We start from the raw sequence: 20,555 nt of genomic DNA on the forward strand, positions 1-20,555 counted from the left end.
AAGGAACCTATCTCAGACCATGGAGCTCTGCCCTACCCATCCCTCAGTAAGGCAACACGGGAAGCTTTGTGGGACATCATGTGACTCACCACAAAAGCTGCCCCATTTGCTCCCTTGGAGGCCACCTAGATTGGTGCTATTGGGGGAAGCTGGTAAGGTGCACAAGGGCACAAGAGCTGAGTTAATGAAGGGCCTCCCCACTGGTCTCCTGAATCCATTCCTCAGCATCGGAAGAGACCCTTTCCTGGAGACAGATACCTGCCCTCCTCATCAGCACAAACCCCATCAACTAGCACGCACGCCGTGTGCTCATGAGTATCTATCTACAGATATAACAACCACCACCAGGTCTCCCTAAAGGACGTATCCAACTCCTCAGATGGAACTATAGGTCCCTTCCAGGCATTACAACCCCAAAGAATGATCTGTCTTCTTCCACCAATCCTGTACATACTATGTGTTGGCTAACTGCATATACAGGAACCCCAAAGTGTGCGCTTGATGGGGAATGAGTGTTGATTTTCCTGGAAGCAGATGCTGACACAGAAACACAACTGTGACAAGTGTATTAGGGGAAATTAGGGAAGAACAAAGTGGAGTGGACAGGGTGGTCAGGGAAAGCATTCAGACCAAGGGACAGATTAGACACCATCTCTAAATAAATAATAACCATAGCTGGTTTGTAATGGTTCAGTGTCCTCTTCAAATTTCAAACGGATTGTCCTCTATGTCAAAGTAATTTTGACTTATTGCAAAGGGATCTTCTGTTCTTCTCCATGCATTTTGTCTTCTATAATACATCTGTGGCCTTGGATGAGCACATATTTGTGTGGCTGCATTTGTGTGTCTACCTCAGATCTTAGATGTAGATGCCTGAATATACACATTCTCATATTTATCTTTTCCTTCTTTGTAAAGTACGACCTGAATTTTAATAGAAAAAAAAACACAGGTGTTTTTGTTGTATCTTTTGAAACAGGAATTGCCAGTCTCCCAACCTCAGGCATTATACCCTTAATTTCATGAAACTGAATGAACATCTGTTGGTGATCTGTGTGCAGATACATTCATTTCCACCCTGAGAAGAGTGAATGCCCACTCATCACATACATTTTACAAATTCTTTATGTGCTTAACCACCTCCTCATCGCACTGACCTCAGAGACCAACATTGTTCCTGCTTCTCAGATTACAATGCTGAGGCTCTGAGTTGGCCTCACTGAGAGCTGGCATTAGGGCTGAGACATCAGGATCACAGGCAGTGCCTCTGGAAATTGTGAGGGAAGTTTCAGAGATGTACACCTTCATGCAGCATCATGAAAGTAGGTTCAGGGGTGTGGTGACAAGATTCCAGCAGGGGCATTTCCTGGTCAACCCTGACTTCCCTGCTAAGAGTCTGATTCAGGCTGAAGGCCAAGGAAGCCACACAGCTAATCTACAACCTTTAATCACATTTAGTCTCACAGACTTAGGCACACAAACTTAGGCAGACAAGCATCCCATAAGAACCAAGGTAAAATACAAATCTCCAGGGCATTCTTTCACAAGGATCCAGAACCCTCAGGAGAACCTCCAAGAGAAATAACAGTCTTTATTTAGATAATGAACTAGGTGCACTTTGGCCACAATGACATTTCAGAGATGATACCTGCATGAACTATCCTTGAACCCATACAGCAGCTCTGTGTGGATGTCACCTTGCGCTCACTCTCCCTGCCCAGGTTGTGGGCCCTGCCACAAATGGCCTCCAACTCCATCTCACTGAGTCCAACATCCTCCCCTCTGTACCATCTCAGCTCTCCCTTCTCATGCACAGTCTCCAATTCATTCCCATGAGATTCATGTCTCCGTCTCTTGTACTTAAGGACCCATTACTGGAGCTGCCATTATTGTAGACCAGAAGCTCCATGTAATTTAATGCATGGGACTCTCTCCCCATTAGGACAGTTGAAGCCCCTGATGGTAAGGGTTTGCCTCATCTCTCACAGAGCCAGGGACATGGACTATGTACAAGGCACATCTGCAGAACTGATATGCCTGCTTTTCTATTAAAAGACTCTTTCCTTCTCCACAAAGGCTATATGCAGCCAGCTCAGTAATGGAAATGACACAGCCCAACATATGTATGTCCTGAGAAACTTGAGGAATCTTAACAGTGTCCTCTTCCAATAGCGCCCTTGCATCACAAAGCGTGTGAGGCCATCTCTACGTCTTCTCAAAGACTCAACAACATAGAAGCTGAACATGCTGAACATGTCAGCTCATAGAGCTCAGTTCATCTCACAAATAGTCGAGGTGGAGGTGATGGGTCCTGTACCTGAGAACATCAAGGAGCTGGAGGTAGCCCATAGAACCCATGAACAGTGATAAAGGGTATCTGTGGGGGATGGACCTGGGAAAGAAGGAGGTCCTCTTGCATCCATAGGGACCTACAGAAGTGACAGGTGTGTTGGTATGACAGACAGAAGCAGAACGCCCACAGGAGCTGAAACACAATGAAGTAGGTGTCAGCACCTGGCCCCTTGTTCATTCATGGGTCGTAGTAGAACAGAGCATCAGTGTCAGAAAACTCTACCCTTCCATGAGGTCCCACCTATAGCCTGAAAGTACCAGATGCCACAAGGAAAAACTACTGTTGCCACACATCACTGCCAATGTTTACAAATGCAGAAAGGCAAGGAGTCCTATTCTAGAAGATTGATGGCAGTAATGCCAGTCTAATAAAGGAACGTATTCCAGAGAGGCAGGCATCTATGTCCAGGACCCCTCTGGTGTCCTCTTCCACCAGATCTGAAGACTTTTTATTAGCACACTGAGAACAGACAGAACATGAGGAATGAAAGAAATGACCAGAACCACACAGAGATCCAGGGCCACCCCAAGGTCAAAGCTCTACCTGCCATCCCATGCCTGTCCTCACTCTGCTTCCCTCCCTGACAAAGACATCTTCTGTGCAAGGCCACAGAGACCTCTGAGGAGATGGGGGTTCCTGGAGTCCAGAATTGGGTCCTGGATATGTGTTTGCTGAGGGAAACACATTACCTGTGCATATTCATTGGTCTCAAGTATGTTTATCTTAATTCACAGGTAATTCAGCTTTTAAATACAATATGAGTTGCAGAGCTATTTTGTGCCATTGTAAAAGGGAGGTAGAAATTCTACGTAAAAGAATGAACAGAAACATGTCTCAATTTCAGGTGCAAAACTCCCATAAGGTATCATGAGACAAAGTACCGATTACAACTGCTCCCGGGACACAAGAGAACCTACTCCTATAAACACAACTGAAGAACTCTGTGAGGAATTGGCCCTGCAGGTAATCACTGATTCTCTCCCTTCACGACTGCAGTTCCACGTACATTTTTTATTACACGTGCCACTTCTGAAAATTCAGAGTATTTCCACCTAGGGGACAACTGGAGAAATTCTCTATCATACATTTACCAACACAGAAGGACTAGTAATGAATTCTGAAATTTTTCTAAGAACCCTCAGCACTGCACAAACACACAATATAATGTTGGAAAGAGTTTTTATCTATTCCAGTCATGAGGCTCATAGCAGACATTCTGAACAAATTCATGGCCTACACTGAAATAGGAAAAAATGAAAATAATCAGGATAATCCCATGTAAAGAAGGTGCTGAAGGAATCAGACGCTCCAGAAGACTTGAGGGTGCAGTGAAGTGTCATCCTCCTCAAGTTATTTCCACAAACACTAAGTGAGAGCCACGTGGTCCTCAGCCTCCATGCACTTGTGGTGTCCAGAGGCACTAGCTAACATGATGATGTTACATTGGAGAAGCCTGGAGGCTTGTGAGGATGTAAATCAAACAGTAAAGACAACAGTAGACAAAAAAAAAAAAAACCAAAACAAACAAACAAACAAACAAAAAAACCAGACAAGGCCAGATAAAAGTTTCCAGAAAGCATTGCAACTGAAACTGGCAACAGAATTTACCTTGTCTTTTTCTGCATCCTTGGTAGAGACACAACTGATATTTCCCATTGGAGCTGCATCACGTCTTAGGTTTCATAAAGGATGGAGGTGGATGGAGGTGGATGGAGGTTGATTCTGACTTGCATAGACTGTGTGGAAGAAAAACAAACCATCCTGAACATGTTTCATTATATTCAACTCATTCACACTCTCAGGTTCCTTACCAGGGACAGAGTGTTTTTCATGTGCCTCGGGTGACCCTTGAGGACAAGAGGGAGATCTGATCCTGTCTCTTGAGGAAGGTTTACAGGGCCCTGGTTCAGGTGTTTTTTATAGCTAATCAAGCAGCTGTGAACAGCTCAGGTCTCAACTCGCTAGAAAGCATGTTAGGGGTGTGTTTCATTGCTCAGAGAGCCCAGCACATGATCTCTGTACAAGCTACATCCTAGGGAGTGCTATGTCTGTCAGCACGTATAAGGCGTCTTTCCTTCTCTATCAGAAACACGTGTTGCCCAGCTCACTATGTGGAAATGACTGCCCATTTCATGCATGTCCTGAGAAACTTGAAGAACATTACAACATCCTCACTCAGGCTGACCTGAAAGCCCTGTGGTGCCCTCACTGCATCTTCTTCAACACATAACAAGTAAAAGACAAAACGTGTTTTAGAAGTCAACTCATACTGGTCATATCATCTTTCCACATGGTGGAGGAGGAAGGTGAGGTCCCAGAGGACCCCAGTTTGGAGAAGATGGGCGTGGTCCAAAGCCCATGGGTTGTGATTAAAGTCAGCCCACGGGGTATGACATGGAGGGCACTTCTGGGAAAGGAGGAAATATCCTGGAAACCATGTGGATGGACCTGAAGGACAGAAATTAAACTTTTGAGATTTGGTAGGGTAAAAGGTGAAAAATCCAACCCCAGCACCAACACTAACATACCTGAACCCCAATGAAGCCGGAATGGTACCTGTCTCCTTCCCCTCCACCTGGTTTCAACAGGGCAGCATCAGTGCCACTAAAATCCATGGTTCCCATTGGGTCCCACCTAGAACTTCTAGGAGTTGGAGGAGACAAAGCAGTGCCTTGCTGGCAGCATGGTACTAGCTGTGTCTGCAAATGTGGGGAAGGAAGTGGGTAGTCTTAAAGGATCAGAGGGATAATTCCAGACAACTAAAGAAAGTCTGTTCCACACACACAGTCTTCTATGTCCAGGACTACTCTCCACCCAGCCCTTCACCACCTCAACAGCTCCGTCTTGGCATAGTAAGAGCTGAAACGATGGGGAAGAATTTTGTTTCTGTACTATTCATTTACATCTTTAATCCATTTCAAGTTAATTCTTGGAGTGGTATAACATAAGGTGCTAAGCTTTATTCTTATGCACTTGTATATCCAATTTTCCCAGCCCCAGTTATTCAAGAGACTACCCTTCTCTACTGTGTATTCTTGACTCCCTTGTCAAATACTAGTTGACTGTTCATGCAAGGATTTAGTTTGGGCTCTCAATTTCTGTTCCATTGTCTTGTGTGTGTGCTTATGCCAGTGACATAACTGATTTCTTTGTGTTAGAATGCAGCTTGAAATCGAGAAGTGTGATGCCTCCTGTTTTGTTCTTTCTTGGCATTGGCTACTTGGGTTTTTTTTTTTTTTTTTTGTGGTTCCAAATACATTTGAGGATATGTGTTTCTAATTGCATAAAAATTGCATCGGAGTCTTGATAAAGATTGCACTGAATCTCTAGATGGCTTTGGGTAATATGGACATTGTATCTATATTAATTCCTCCAAAAGATGGACATGGGATGGCTTTTCACTGACTTGTGTGTTCTCCTGTTTCTTTCATACAAATTGAATTTCTTCCATTTCAGTATGCGGGTGTTATAGTTTTCTGTAGAGAGATCTTTCATTTCCTTGGCTAAATTTATTCCTATGCAGTTTATTGTTTTTGATGCTATTGTAAATGGATTGTTTTCTTTTCTTCTTAGATAATTTGGTTACTGTATAGGAAAGCTACAGAATTTGATATGGTGACTTTCTAGTTTGGAACTTTAATGCATTTCTTGATTAGATATTAACAAGTTCTTTTACACTGAATTATTTCATTCTTTTACCTTATTAAAAAATCATGTTATTTGGGAATAGCTGATACAGTGTGTTACATTAGTTTCAGATGAACAACATAGTGATTGGACAAGTGTATACATTCTGATAAGCTAACACAGGTGTAGCTACAATCTGTCACCATGCATCACTATTCTAGTACCATTCTCAATGTTCCCTATGCTATATCCTCTATCTGTAATTTATTATTCCATAACCAGAAGCCTGCATCAACCAATCCCCTACACATAACTAGGGCATCCTTGTCTTGTTCCTTATCTTAGAGGACAATCTTTCACGATTTCACTATAGAGTATGATGTTAGATATGGGCTTCACATACATGGCTTTTCTTATGTTGAGATATGTTCCCTCTACAGGGAATTTTTAAAGAGTATTTTAGCACAAATGGATACCAAATTTTCTCAGAACTTTTTTTGTGTGTCTATTGACATCGTCACAGGGGTTTTCTTTTTAATTTTGAAAATGTATGGGGCGCCTGGGTGGCTCAGTTGGTTGAGCGTCCGACTTTGATTCACATCATGATCTCACTGTCTATGGGTTCGATTCCCGCATCAGGCTCTGTGCTGACAGCTCAGAGCCTGGAGCCTGCTTCAGATTCTGTGTCTCACTCTCTCTCTGCCCCTCTCCTGATCATGCCCTCTCTCTCTCTCTCTCTCTCTCTCTCGCTGTCAAAAATAAATAAACATTAAGAAAAATTTAAAAAATGTATTTATTTTGTTTAGTTTAAATTTATTTATGTATTTCTTTAGTATTTATTTTTTCAAGTTTTTATTTAAATTCCAGTTGGTTAACATACAGTGTAATGTTAGTTTCAGGTATACAATGTAGTCATCCATCACTTACATACAACACCCAGTGTTCCTCACTTCTAGCGCCCTCCTTAGCCCATGACCCATTTAACCCATCCCCCTGCCCACCTCCCTTCTAGTAATCCTGCGTTTGCTATTTATAGTTAAGATTCTGGTTTCTGGTTGATTTTTCTTTCATTCAAGGATGTGAGGAGTCACATTTATTGATTTGTATTTCTGAAACATACTTCCTTTACAGGGAAAAAAACCCTACATCACCGTCAATGATTCTTTTTATGTGATGCTGAATTTGGTTTGCCTGTATATCACTGGTATTATTCATCTATATTCATCATGGGAATACTGGCCTAAAGTTTTCTGTTCAGGTAGTATCCTTTTCTCGTTTCCTGCCAGGGTAATTCCAGTCTCATGAAATGAGTTTATGGTGTTCATTCCTTTTGGATCAGTGAGAGGACTGCTGTTATTTCTTCTACAAACGTTTGGTCACATTCACCAGTGAATCTACCTGGTCCTTTTCTTCCCTGAGAGAATTTCAATTACTGTTTCAATTTACTTACTTTGGTTATCTTCTTGTATTGATGCAGTCTTCTTTAATGGGTCGGTGCAAACCTTCTATTTCTTCCTGATACAATCTTGGTAGGTTGTGTGTTTCTAAGAACCTATCCATTTCTTCTAGTTAGGCGATTTGCTGGCATCTAATTTGGCCATGGTCGCCTCTTTGTCTCCTTTATGTTTCTTTGGTATCAGGTGTAATGTCTTCTCTTTTATTTATAATTATTTTCAGTTGGGTCGTCTCTCTGTCTTAGCATAGTCTATGTATAATCTTGAAAATTTTGTTTCACTCTTCAGAAAACCCACTTTTGGTCTTCTTCATATTTTCTATTGATTTCAACGTCTCAGTTTCATTGGTTTCAACTCTCATATGAATTACTTTCTCCTTTTTGAGAACATTGGACACTGGTAGATTGTTTTTTTCTAGTTCTTTTAAGTTAAAGGTAGGTTGTTCATTTGAGTCCCAAAGCTATCCTCCATGCATGCAAAACCAGTGACTCATCAGAGAACCTTCAATAGGTCTCTCCTGCCCTATTTCTCATTCTCCAAACTCTGAGAAATGGAACCAGAAAATTTATTTGAAGACACAATAGATGAAAACTTCCTTAATGCGGGGAATGAAACAGATCCAGAAGCAGGAGGCAAAGAACCCCCAAAATATTCAACAGAAGCAGATCCACATCAAGTCATCTAGTAATTAAAATGCAAAATGCCGTGATAAAGAAAAAAATTTAACAGCAGGAAAACAAAAGATGACAATTACCTACAAGAGAAACCCCATAAGGTTATCACTGGATATTTTTCAGAAGAAACTTTGAAACTGTAAGTGAGCAGCACGGTATGGTAAAGGTGCTGAATGGATAGCATCTGCAGCCAAAGAGAGTCTATCCACAACACTATCATTCAGATGGAAGGAGAGATCAAGAGGTTCCCAAATAAATAGGGAGTTCACAACCAACAAACCACCCCTGCAAGAAATGTTAAAGCGGACTCTTTAAGTGGAAAAGAAACACCTAAAGTGACAGTATTAAAGTGCGAAACGCAAAGGCAATAAAAATGAGTATATCTGTAAAACATCAGCCAAAGTATTCGCGATATGAAAGGTTTTGAAATATGACACTACATATCTACAACACGGGGAGGAGAGGAGTAAAGAACTGGTTCAAACTTAAACAACTATCAACTAAATATAGACTTCTATATGCACAAGTGGTTAGGTACAAATCTAATAATAACCACAAATCAAACACCACCAATACATATGCAGACTATAAAGACAAGAAATTTCAACTGTGGTACTAAAGAAACCCAGCACACCATAAAAAAGAGAAAGAGGAGAAAGGATCAAAAAGGTTCAGAAACAACAATCATCAAGTAATAAAAGGACAAGTATATGTCTATCAATTACTTTGAAGGAAACAGAATAAATGCTCAAATCAAAGGCACAGGGTGACAGATAGGGCCCCTGGATGGCTCAATCACTTGAGATTTCAACTCTTAATTTTGGATCAGGCTATGATGCCAGGGTCATCGGATTGAGCCCCAATTGGGCTCTGCACTCAGCATGGAACTTGCTTAAGATTCATCCTCACTCTCATTCTCTCTTTTTGTCTCTATCTCCCCCATTCCTCCCACCCCGCCCTCCCATCCCTGAGCTCTCTCTCCTCATAATAAAAGGCACTGGGTAAGAGAATGAATGAAATATAGGACCTATCTATCCTCTACCTATAAGAGAGTAATTATAGAAGTAAATTATCAAAAGAAAACAGCAGTAGCCATACCTATATCAGACAAATAGATTTAAAAATAAAACACTAACAAGAGAGAAAGAAGGACACTATAATGATAAAAGGTATAATCCAATGAAAGATACAACAATTGCAAACATATATGTGCTCAACCTGAGAGCATCCAATACACAAAACACTGAAAACCTAAAGAATTGATACTCATACAATCATAGAAGGGCACTTTAACACCGCAAAGACATCAAGGGAGATATCATTCCATCAGAAAATATACATTTGTATATTTTCTAATAACAGCATGCACATGGGTTCCAGAATTGATGAAGAAATTCTCAACACGGAACGTGGAATATCACCATGTCATTTACAAAGCGTGACGGCAGCGGCATGAGAGGATACCTGAAGCCTACTCTAAGGGTGGCAATTACATTTGTCTAGCCTTGGAACACATAGAATAATCCTGACCAGCACACAAACTTGTGACTCCACTCAGCCCTTTGGGAAGACACCTGCTCTGCTCTGGGGTAACTACCTGGAGCATCCAGGGACCTAACCCTAAACCAAATGGTTACCCTAACCAGAATACTCACCCTACACCTAACCCTATATATCATAGTGACACTACAACAGATGCACATCGGAGCATGTGCCCACATTTCAGCCTTACATGGAATTCAAAACACTGATGTCGCTTTGACCCTGGCGACTTCCCTGGACCGAACCATAAACCTCTCACAACACCACGTGACTGGGGTCCAGAAGTGGTAAAGTGTCACTCGGAATGGAACCTGGAACCTCACCATGTCACTTCCCAGGCCCGGCTGCAGCTGCCCGAAAGGATTCCTGAGGCTTACCCTACCATGGGGCCATAGATTTGTGTGAAATTGGAAGCCAGAGAGTGATCTTGACTGACACCTCCCTAGTGCCCTCAACTGAGACCTTCGGGGAGACCACTACACTGATGTGGGTTCAGCGCCTGGAACCTCCTGGGACCTAACCCTAATCCTAACCCAACCCCTAATTGGAATCCTCCACCGAAGTCTAAGCCAACATCGAACCCTAACCCTATACTTGAGCCCCACCATCGCATACACCCTCACTTCAGACCTCGAGGGAGATCATGAGTCTCGGATCGAGTGGTCCTGGCCACGTCACTAACCCTAGCTAAACATGGAGACCCAGTACCCCAGTCTGACAACACCACGCGCCAGGGGTCCAGAAGCAGTGCAGGCTCAGTCGGCATGGAACCTGAAACCTCAACATGTCGTTTCCCAACCTGGCTACAGCTGCCTGAGAGGATTCCTGAGGCCTCCAAGAACAGGGGACCAGAGAGGTTGTGGTCTTGGAAGCCAAAGATGATCCTGAATGGCACCCTCCCATGTGCCTAAAAACAGACCTCCGGGGAGTACACTGCACTGCTGAGGGGTCACCACCACATCCTCCTAGGAACAAACCCTAACCCTATCCCTACCCGTAACTGGAACACTCCACTGAAACCTAAGCTGACCATGAAACCAAACCCTAGACTTGAGCCGCACCGTCACATGGGCCTTCACTTCAGCCCTCGAGGAAGATCACGAGACTAGAGTCGCTTCTGCCCTGGCGACGTCCTTGGAAAGCTCTCTCCCCATGGGGACATAATAACAAAGTCTGACAATACCACGTGCCTGGGTTCCAGAAGGGGTGCACGGTCACTCGGCATGGAATCTGGAAGGTCACCATGTCGTTTCCCATGCCCGGCAGCCGGTGCCCGAGAGGACTCTTAAGCCTCCCCTACCAGAGGCCCATAGAGTTGTGTGGCCTTGGAAGCCAGACACTGATCCTGAACGGCACCCTCAATGTGCCCTCAACTCAGCCCTTCAGGCACACCACTGCACTGCTGGGGGTTCGGCGCCTGGAGCCTCCTGGGACCTAACCCTAACCCTAAGCCTAACCCTAACCCTAACCGCAACCCTCCACCGAAACTTAAGCCGACCTCGAAACCTAACCTTACACTTGAGCCGCACCATCGCATGGGCCCTCACTTCAGCCCTCGAGGGAGATCACGAGACTGGAGTAGCTTCATCCCTGGCGACGTACCTGGACAGAATCATAACCCTAGCTAAGACTCTCTCCCCATGGGTCCCAACCCAAAGTCTGAAAACACCACGTGCCTGGGGTCCATAAGCGGTGCAGGCTCACTTGGCATGGAACCTGGAAACTCACCATGTTGATTCCTAGGCCGGCACCACCTGCCTGAGAGGTTCCTGAGGCCTCCCCGACCAGGGGCCCAAAGAGTTGTGTGGCCTTGGAAGCCAGAGACTGATGCTGACTGGCACACTCCCTTGTGCCATCAACTCAGCCCTTTGGGTAGAACACTGCACTGCTGTGGGTTCAGCGACTGGAGCCTCCTGGAACCTGACCCTAACCCTAACCCTACTCCTAAACGAAACTCTCCACCGAAACCTAAGCCACCCTTGAAACGTCCCCCTACACTTGAATGCACCGAGGCATGAGCCCTCACTTAAGCCCTTGAGGGAGATCATGAAACTGGAATCGCTTCTTCCCTGGACACGATCCTGGACTGATCCCTAACCCTATCTTAGGCTCTCTTCCCATGGGGACCCAAAACCAAAATTTGACACCACGTGCCTGGGGTCCAGAAGCGGGGCATGGTCACTCGACATGGAACCTGGAAGCTCACTTTGTTGTTTCCCAGCCACGACAGAAGGTGCCCGAGAGGATTCCTGAGGCCTCCCAGATGAGGGACCCATCGACCTGTGACCTGGGGAGCCAAAGACTGATCCTGATGGGCACCCTCCCTTGTGCCCTCAACTCAGCCCTTCAGGGAGAGCACTGCCCTGCTGTGGGTTCAGTGCCTGGAGCCTCCTGGGACCTAACCCTAACCCGAACCCTACCCCAAACCGGACCCCTGCAACAAAACCTGAGCCGGCCTTGAAACCTAACTCTACACTTGAGCCGCGCCATCGCATGGGCCCTCACTTCAGCCCTCGAGGGAGATCACGAGACCGGAGTCGCTTCTGCCCTGGTGACATTCCTGGACCAAAACCTAACCCTACGTAAGGCTCTCTCCCATGGTGACCCAATAGCAAAGTCTGACAACACCACGAGCCTGGGGTTCAGAAAAGGTGCAGGCTCACTCAGCATGGAACCTGGCAGCTCACCATGTCATTTCCCATGCCCGGCTGCAGCTGCCTGAGAGGATTCCCAAGGCCTCCCCAACCAGGGGCCCATCGACCTGTGTGGACTTGGCAGCCAAAGACTGATGCTGACCGGCACCCTCCATTGTGCCCTCATCTCAGCATTTTGGAGAGACAACTGTCATACTGTGGGGTCGGTGCCTGGAGCCTCCTGGGACCTAACACTAACCCTAACCCTACCACGAACGGGACACTTCCACCGAAAAGTAAGATGGCCTCGAACCCTAACCCTACACTTGAGAAGCCTCATCGCATGGGCCCTCATTTCAGCCCTCGAGGGAGATCACGAGACCAGAGTCACTTCTGACCTGGCAACGTCCCTGGACAGAATCCTAACCCTAGCTAAGGCTCTCTCCCCATGGGGACCCAATTCCAACGTCTGACAACACCACGCACCTGGGGTCCAGAAGTGGTGCAGGCTGACTCGGCATGGAACCTGGAAGTTCACCATGTCTTATCCCAGGCCCTGGTCAGCTGCCCGAGAAGATTCCTGAGGCCTCCCCAACAGGGGCCCAACGACGTGTGTGGCATTGGCAGGCAAAGACTGATGCTGACAGGCACCCTCCACTGTGCCGACAACTCAGCCCTTCGGGGAGACCACTGCCCTGCTGTGGGTTCGGTGCCTGGAGCCTCCTGGGACCTAACCCAAACCCTAACCGTACCATGAACCGGACGCTTCTACCGAAACCTAAGACAGCCTGGAAACCTAACCCTACAGTTGAGCCGCAACATTGCATGGGCCCTCACTTCAGCCCTGGATGGAGATCATGAGACCAGAGTCTCTTCAGCTTTGACGTCGTCCCTGGACCGAACCCTAACCCTAGCTAAGGCTGTCTCCCCATGGAGAACCAATAACAAAGTCTGACAACACCACGCGCCTGGGGTCCAGAAGCAGTGCAGGCTCACTCCGCATGAACCTGGAGCTCACCATGTCGTTTACCAGGCCCGACTGCAGATGCCCGAGAGGAATCCTGAGGCCTTGCTGACCAGGGGCCCATCGACATGTGTGGCCTTGGCAGCCAAAGACTGATCCTGACTGGCACCCTCACGTGTGCCCTCAAATCAGCCCTTCGGGGAGACCACTGCCCTGCTGTGGGTTCGGCGCCTGGAACTCCTGGGAACTACCCCTAACCCTAAACCTACACTGAATAGGAAGCCTCCACTGAAACCTGAGCCAGCCTCGAATGGTAACCCTACATTTCAGCTGCCACGTTGCATGGGCCCTAACTTCAGCCCTTGAGGGAGATCACGAAACTGGAGTCGTTTTGGCCCTGGCGAGGTCCCTGGACCGAACCCTAACCATAGCTAAGGATCTCTCCCCATGGGGACCCAACACCAAAGTCTGACAACACCACATGCCTGGGGTCCTGAAGCAGTGCAGGCTCACACGGCATGGAACCTGGAAGCTCATAATGTCGTTTCCCAGGTCTTACTGCAGCTGTCTGAGAGGATTCCTGAGGCCTCCCCAACCAGGGGCCCATCGACATGTGTGGCCTTGGCAGTCAAAGAATGATCCTGACCAGCACTTTACCTTGTGCTCTCAACTCTGCCATTCGGGAAGAACACTGCACTTCTCTGGTTTCATCACCTGGAGCCTCCTGGGATCTAACCCTAACCCTAACCCTACCCTGAACCAGAACCCTCCACCGAAATCTAAGCTGGCCTCGAACCTAACCCTACACTTGAGCCACCCCGTCACATGGGCCCTCACTTCAGCCCTCGAGGGACATCATGAGACAGGAGTTGCTTTGGCCCTGGTGACATCCCTGGACTGAACCCTAACCCTAGCTAAGACTCTCTCCCCACTGAGACCCAACATAAGTGTGACAACATCACGCGCCTGGGGTCAGGGAGCGGTGCAGCCTCACTCAGCATGTAACTTAGTAGCTCACGATGTCGTTTTCCAGGCCAGGCTGAATCTGCCCGAGAGAATTCCTGAGGCCTCACCGAGCTGGGGTCCATCGACTTGTGTGGCCTTGGCAGCCAACGACTGATCCGGACCAGCACCCTCCCTTGTGCCCTCAACAGAGCCCTTCGGGGAAACCACTGCCCTGCTGTGGGTTCAGCACAAGGAACCTACTGGGCTGTAACCCTATCCCTACCCCAAACTGGACCCCACCCCTGAAACCTAAGCCGGCCTCGAACCCTAACCCCACACTTGAGCCACCACGTCACATCGGCCCTCACTTCCGCCCTCGAGGGATACCACAAGACTGGAGTCGCTTCGGCCCTGGCAACGTCCCTGGACCGATCCCTAAATCTAGCTAAGGCTCTCTCCCCATGGGGACCATTTACCAAAGTCTGACAACACCACGCGCCTGGTGTCCAGAAGCAGTGCAGGCTCACTCAGCATGGAACCTGGCAGCTCACCATTTTGTTTCCCAGGCCCGACTGAGCATCTGCCCGAGAGGATTCCTGAGGCCTCCCCGATCAGGGGCCCATCGACGTGTGTGGCTTTGGCAGCCAAAGACTGATTCTGACCAGCACCCTCCCTTGTGCCCTCAAATCAGCCCTTCGGGGAGACCATTGCCCTGCTGAGGGTTCGGCGCCTGGAGACTCCTGGGACCTAACCCTAACCATAACCCTGCCCTGAAATGGAGCCTCCACTGAAACCTAAGCCGGCCTTGACCCCTAACCCTACACTTGAGCTGCCCCATTGCCTGGGCCCTCCTTTCAGCCCTCGAGGGAGATCGAGAGCCTGGAGCCACTTCAGGCTTGGTGACGTCCTTGGACCGAACCCTAACCCTAGCTAAGGCTCTTGCCCCATAGGTACCCAATACCAAAGTCTGACAACACCACTGCCTGGGATCCAGAAGCGGTGCAAGTTCATTCGGCATGGAAGCTGGAAGCTCAGCATGTCAATTCCCAGGCCCGGCTGCAGCTGCCTGAGAGTTTTCCTGAGTCCATCCCGACCAGGGGCCAATCGAGTTGTTTGGCCTTGGGAGACAAAGACTGATACTGACCGGCACCCTCCCATGTGCCCTCAACTCAGCCCTTAAGGGAGACCACTGCTCTGCTGTGAGTTCAGTTCCTGGAGCCTCCTGGGACCTAACCCTAACCCTAACCCTACCCCGAACTGAAACTGTCTTCCAAAACCTAAGCCTGCCTCGATCCCTAACCCTACACTTGAGCCGCCCTGTCTCATGGGCCCTCATTTCAGCCCTTGAGGGACATCGAGAGCCTGGAGTCGCTTCGGGCTTGGCGACGACCCTGGACCGAACCCATACCCTACCTAATGCTCTCTCACCATGGGGACCCAATACCATATTCTGACAACACCACGCGCCAGGGGTCCAGAAGCAGTGCAGCCTCACTCAGCATGGAACCTGGGAGCTCACCATGTTGTTTCCCAGTCCCGGCTCTACCTACGCGAGAGGATTCCCAAGGCCTCCCTGACCAGGGGCCCATCGACCTGTGTGGCCTTGGCAGCCAAAGACTGATCCTGACCGGCACCCACCCTTGTGCCCACAACTCAGCCCTATGGGGAGACCATTGCCCTGCTGTGAGTTCAGAGCCTGGAGCCTCCTGGGACTTAACACTAACCCTAACCCTTCCCCGAAACGGAGCTGCAAAAGAAACCTAAGCCGGCCTCCAACCCTAACCCTACACTTGAGCCGCCCTGTCGCATGGGCCCTCACTTCAGATCTCGAGGGAGAACCCGAGACTGGAATCGCTTAGGCCCTGGTGACATCCCTTGACCGAAACGTAACCCTAGCTCAGGCTCTCTCCCCATGGGGACCCAATACCAAAGTCTGACAACACCATACACCTGGGGTTTAGAAGTGGTACAGGCTCATTCGGCATGGAATATGGAAACTCACCATGTCATTTGTCTGGCCCGCCTGCAGCTTCCCGAGAGGATTCAGGAGAACTCCCCGCCCAGGGGCCCATCAAGTTGTGTGGCCTTGATAGACAAAGACTGTTCCTGACCGGCACCCTCCCTTGTGCCCTCAAATAAGCCCCTTGGGGAGACCTCTGCCCTGCTGTGGTTTCAGCGCCTTGAGTCTCCTGGGACCTAAACATAACTCTAACCCCACCCTGAACCAGAACCCTCCACCAAAACTTAAGCTGGCCTGGAACCCTAATCCTACACTTGAGTCACCTGGGCCCTCACTTCAGCCCTCGAGGGAGATCACGAGACAGGAGTCGCTTCGGCCCTGGCGACTTCCCTGGACCGAGCTCTAAACCTTCCTAGGGGTTTCTGCCCATAGGAACCCAAAACCAAAGTGACAACACCTTGTGCCTGGGGTCCAGAAGCGGTGCAAGGTCACTCGGCATGGAACCTGAAGCTCACTATGTAATTTCCAGGCCCGGTTGCAGCTGTCCGAGATGATTCCTGAGGCCTCCCCGACAATGGGCCAAGAGATTTATGTGGCCGTGGAAGCCAGAGACTGATGCTGACAGGCACCCTCCCTTGTGCCCTGAACTCCGACCTTCAGGGAGCCCACTGCACTGCTGTCAGTTTGGCGCCTGTAGCCTCCTGGAACTTAACTAGTCTCCTAAATGGAACCCTCTACCGAAACCTAAGCTGGCCTCGAACCCTAACCCTACACATGACCGCACCATCGCATGGGCCCTCACTTAAGCCCTCCAGGGAAATCACAAGACCGGAGTCGCTTCGGCCCTGGCGACATCCCTTGAGAGATCCCTAACCCTAGCTAAGGCTGTATCCCCATGGGGACCCAATACCAAAGTCTGAAACACCACGCGAGTGTGATCCAGAAGCAGTGCTGGGTCATTAGGCATGGAACCTGGTAGCTCACCATGTCACTTCCCTGGCCCGGATGCTGTTGCCCCAGAAGACTCTTGAGGCCTCCCCGACCAGGGGCCCAGAAAGCTGTGTGGTCTCTGAAGCCAGAGACTGATGCTGACCGGCACCCTCCCTTGTATCCTCAACTCAGCCCATCGTGGAGACCACTGCACCCCTGTGGGTAAGGCGCCTGGAGTTTCCTAGGACCTAACCCTAACCCTAACAATACCCCTAACCATAACCTTCCACCGAAACCTAAGCCGTCCTCGAACCCTAACCCTACACTTGAGCCGCACCATCGCATGGGCCCTCACTTCAGCCCTCGAGGGAGATCACGAGACTGGAGTGGCTTCAGCCCTGGCAACGTCCCTGGACATAACACTAACCCTAGCTAAGGCTCTCTCCCCAAGAGGACCCAATACCAGAGTCTGACAACACCACACACCTGGTGTCCTGTAGCGATGCAAGGTCACTCAGCATGGAACCTCGATGCTCACCTCGATGCTCGTTTCAGAGGCCCAGATGCAGCTGCCTGAGAGGATTCCTGAGTCATCCTCGTCCAGGGGCTCAGTGAGATGTGTGGCCATGGAAAGCAGACTGATGCAGATGGGCACCCTCCCTTGTGCCCTTAACTCAGCCCATCGTGGAGACCACTGCACCCCTGCAGGTTAGGCGCCTGGAACCTCCTGGGACCTAACCCTAAAACTAACCTTACCACTAACACCAACCCTCCACCGAAACCTAAGCCAGCCTCGAACATAAACCCTACACTTGAGCTGCACCGACGCATGGGTCCTCACTTCAGTCCTCGAGGGAATCACAAGACTAGAGTCACTTCAGCCCTGGAGATGCCCCTGGACCGAACCCTAACCCTAGATAAGTCTCTCTCCCAATGGGGACCCAATACCAATATCTGACAACACCACATGCCTGGGGACCAGAAATGGTGCAGGGTCACTCAGCATGGAACCTAGAAGCTCACCATGTCCTTTCCCATGCCCGCCTGCAGATGCCCGAGAGGATTCCTGACGCCTCCACGACCAGGGGCCCATAGAGTTTGGTGGCCTTGGATTCCAGAGACTGATGCTGACTGGCACCCTCCAGTGTGCCCTCAACTCATCCCTTCGGGGAGACCACTAAACCGCTGTGGGTTGGGCGCCTGGAGACTGCTGGGACCTAACCCTAACCATAACCATAACCCTCCACCGACACCTAAGCCGACCTCGAACTCTAACTCTACACTTGAGATGCACCATCGCATGGATCCTCAGTTCAGTCCTAGAGGGAGATCACAAGACTGGAGTCGCTTCATCCCTGGCGACGTCCCTGGATGGAACCATATCCCTAGCTAAGTTATCTCCCCATGCGGACACAATACCAAACTCTGACAACACCACGCGCCTGGAGTCCAGAAGCGGTGCAGGGTCACTCGGCATGGAACCTGAAAAAGCTCAGCATGTCGTTTCCCAGGACCGGCTGAAATTGCCCGAGAGAATTCCTGAGGCCTCCTTGACCAGGGGCGCATAGAGTTGTGTGGCCTTGGAAGGCAGAGACTCATGCTGAACTGCACCCTCCCTTGTGCGCTAAACTCAGCCCTTCGGGGAGACCACTGCACTGCTGTGATTTCGGCAACTGGAGTCTCCTGGGACCTAATCCTAACCCTAACCCTACCCCTAATCGGATCCCTCCACTGAAACCTATGCTGGACTCGAAACCTAATTGTACTCTTGAGCCACACCATCGTATGGGCCCTCACTTCAGGCCTCAAAGTAGATAACGAGACTGGAGTCGCTTCGTCCCTAGCAACATCACTGGACCGAACCCTAACTCTAGCTAAGGCTCTCTCCCGATGGGGACCCAATGCCAAAGTCTGACAACACCACGCGCCTGGGGTTGAGAAGCGGTGCAGGGTCACTAGGCATGGAACTGAAAACTCACCATGTCGTTTCCCATGCTCGGCTGCAGATGCCCCAGAGGATTCCTGAGGCCTCCCCTACCAGGGGCCCATAGATTTTTGTGGCCTTGAAGCCAGACACTGATCCTGACAGGCACCCTCACTTGTGCCCTCAACTGAGCCCTTCAGGCAGACCATGGCACTGCTGTGGCTTTGGAGGCTGAAGCTTCATGGGACTTAAACCTAAACCTAATCCTAATTGGAAACCTCCACTGAAACCTAAGCCAGCCTCGAACCCTAAACCTACACTTGAGCCGCACCGTCACATGGGACCTCACTTCAGCCCTCGATGGAGATCACGAGACTGGAGCGATTCGGCTCTGGCGACGTCCCTGGACTGATCCCTAACCCTAGCTAAGGCTCTCTCCCCATGGGGACCAAATACCAAAGTCTGACAACACCACGCGCCTGGGGTCCAGAAATGGTACAGGGTCACACCCGACCTTGTGTGGCCTCCCCGACCAGGGGCCCATAGATTCCAGGGCCTTGGAAGCCAGAAACTGATACTGGCCTGCTCCCTCCCTTGTGCCCTCATCTCAGCTTTTCGGGGAGACCACTTCACTGTTTTGGTTTCGGTGCCTGGAGCCTCCTGGGATCTAACCCTAACCCTAACCCTACCCCTAACCGGAACCCTCCACCGAAACCTACACTGGCATCGAACCCTAACCCTACACTTGAGCTGCCCAGTCGCATGGTCCCACACTTCAGCCCTCGAAGGAGATCACGAGACTGGAGTCGCTTCGGCCCTGGCAATTCCCTGGACCGAACCCTAACCATAGCTAAGGCCCCCCCCGGATTGGGACCCAATACCAAAGTCTGACAACACCACGTGCCTGGGGTCCAGAAGCGGTGCGGGGCACTCGGCATGGAATCTGGAAGCTCACTATGTCATTTCCCAGTTCCAGCTGCAGCTGCCCGAGGGGATTCCTGAGGCCTCCCTGACCAGGGGCTCAAAGAGTTGTGTGCCCTGGAAGCCAGAGACTGATGCTGACTGGCACCTTCCCTTGTGTCTTCAACTCAGCCCTTCGGGGAGAACACTGCACCCCTGTGGGTTCGACGCCTGTAGCCCCCTGGGACCTAACCCTATCCCTAACCCTTCCCCTAACCAGAACCCTCCACCGAAACCTAAGCCGGCTTCGATCCCTAACTCTACACTTTACCCGCACCATCACATGGGTCCTCACTTCAGCCCTCAAGGGAGATCATGAGACTGCAGTCGCTTCAGCCCTGGCGACGTCCGTTACAGCCCTAACCCTAGCGAAGTCTCTCTCCCCATGGGGCCCAAACCAAAATCGGACAACACCATGTGCCTGTGGTTCAGAATCATTGCGGGGTCACTCAGCATGGAACCTGGGAGCACCTATGTCGTTTCACGGCCCAGCTGCAGCTGAGAGAATTCCTGAGCCCTCCCCGACCAGGGGCCCAGGGAGTTGTGTGGCTTTTGAAGCCAAACACTGATCCTGACCCGCACCCTCCCT

The 20,555-nt window shown here is 49.6% G+C and overlaps 1 long non-coding RNA gene across 1 annotated transcript in view; it reads right to left on the reverse strand.

Moving 5' to 3' along the window:
* Positions 1 to 245: 245 nt before the first annotated feature.
* The window catches only part of LOC122209565, a 31,763-nt gene continuing 11,453 nt past the window's right edge, over positions 246 to 20,555 (reverse strand). The window contains exons 3-4 of the long non-coding RNA XR_006197662.1: positions 3,962 to 4,089; positions 246 to 924 (exon numbers count right to left, since the gene is read on the reverse strand). This is a non-coding gene — a long non-coding RNA (uncharacterized LOC122209565). The remainder of the gene's footprint in view (positions 925 to 3,961; positions 4,090 to 20,555) is intronic.

This window comes from Panthera leo, chromosome E3, assembly GCF_018350215.1.
Source record: "Panthera leo isolate Ple1 chromosome E3, P.leo_Ple1_pat1.1, whole genome shotgun sequence".
Classification (NCBI taxonomy): domain Eukaryota; kingdom Metazoa; phylum Chordata; class Mammalia; order Carnivora; family Felidae; genus Panthera; species Panthera leo.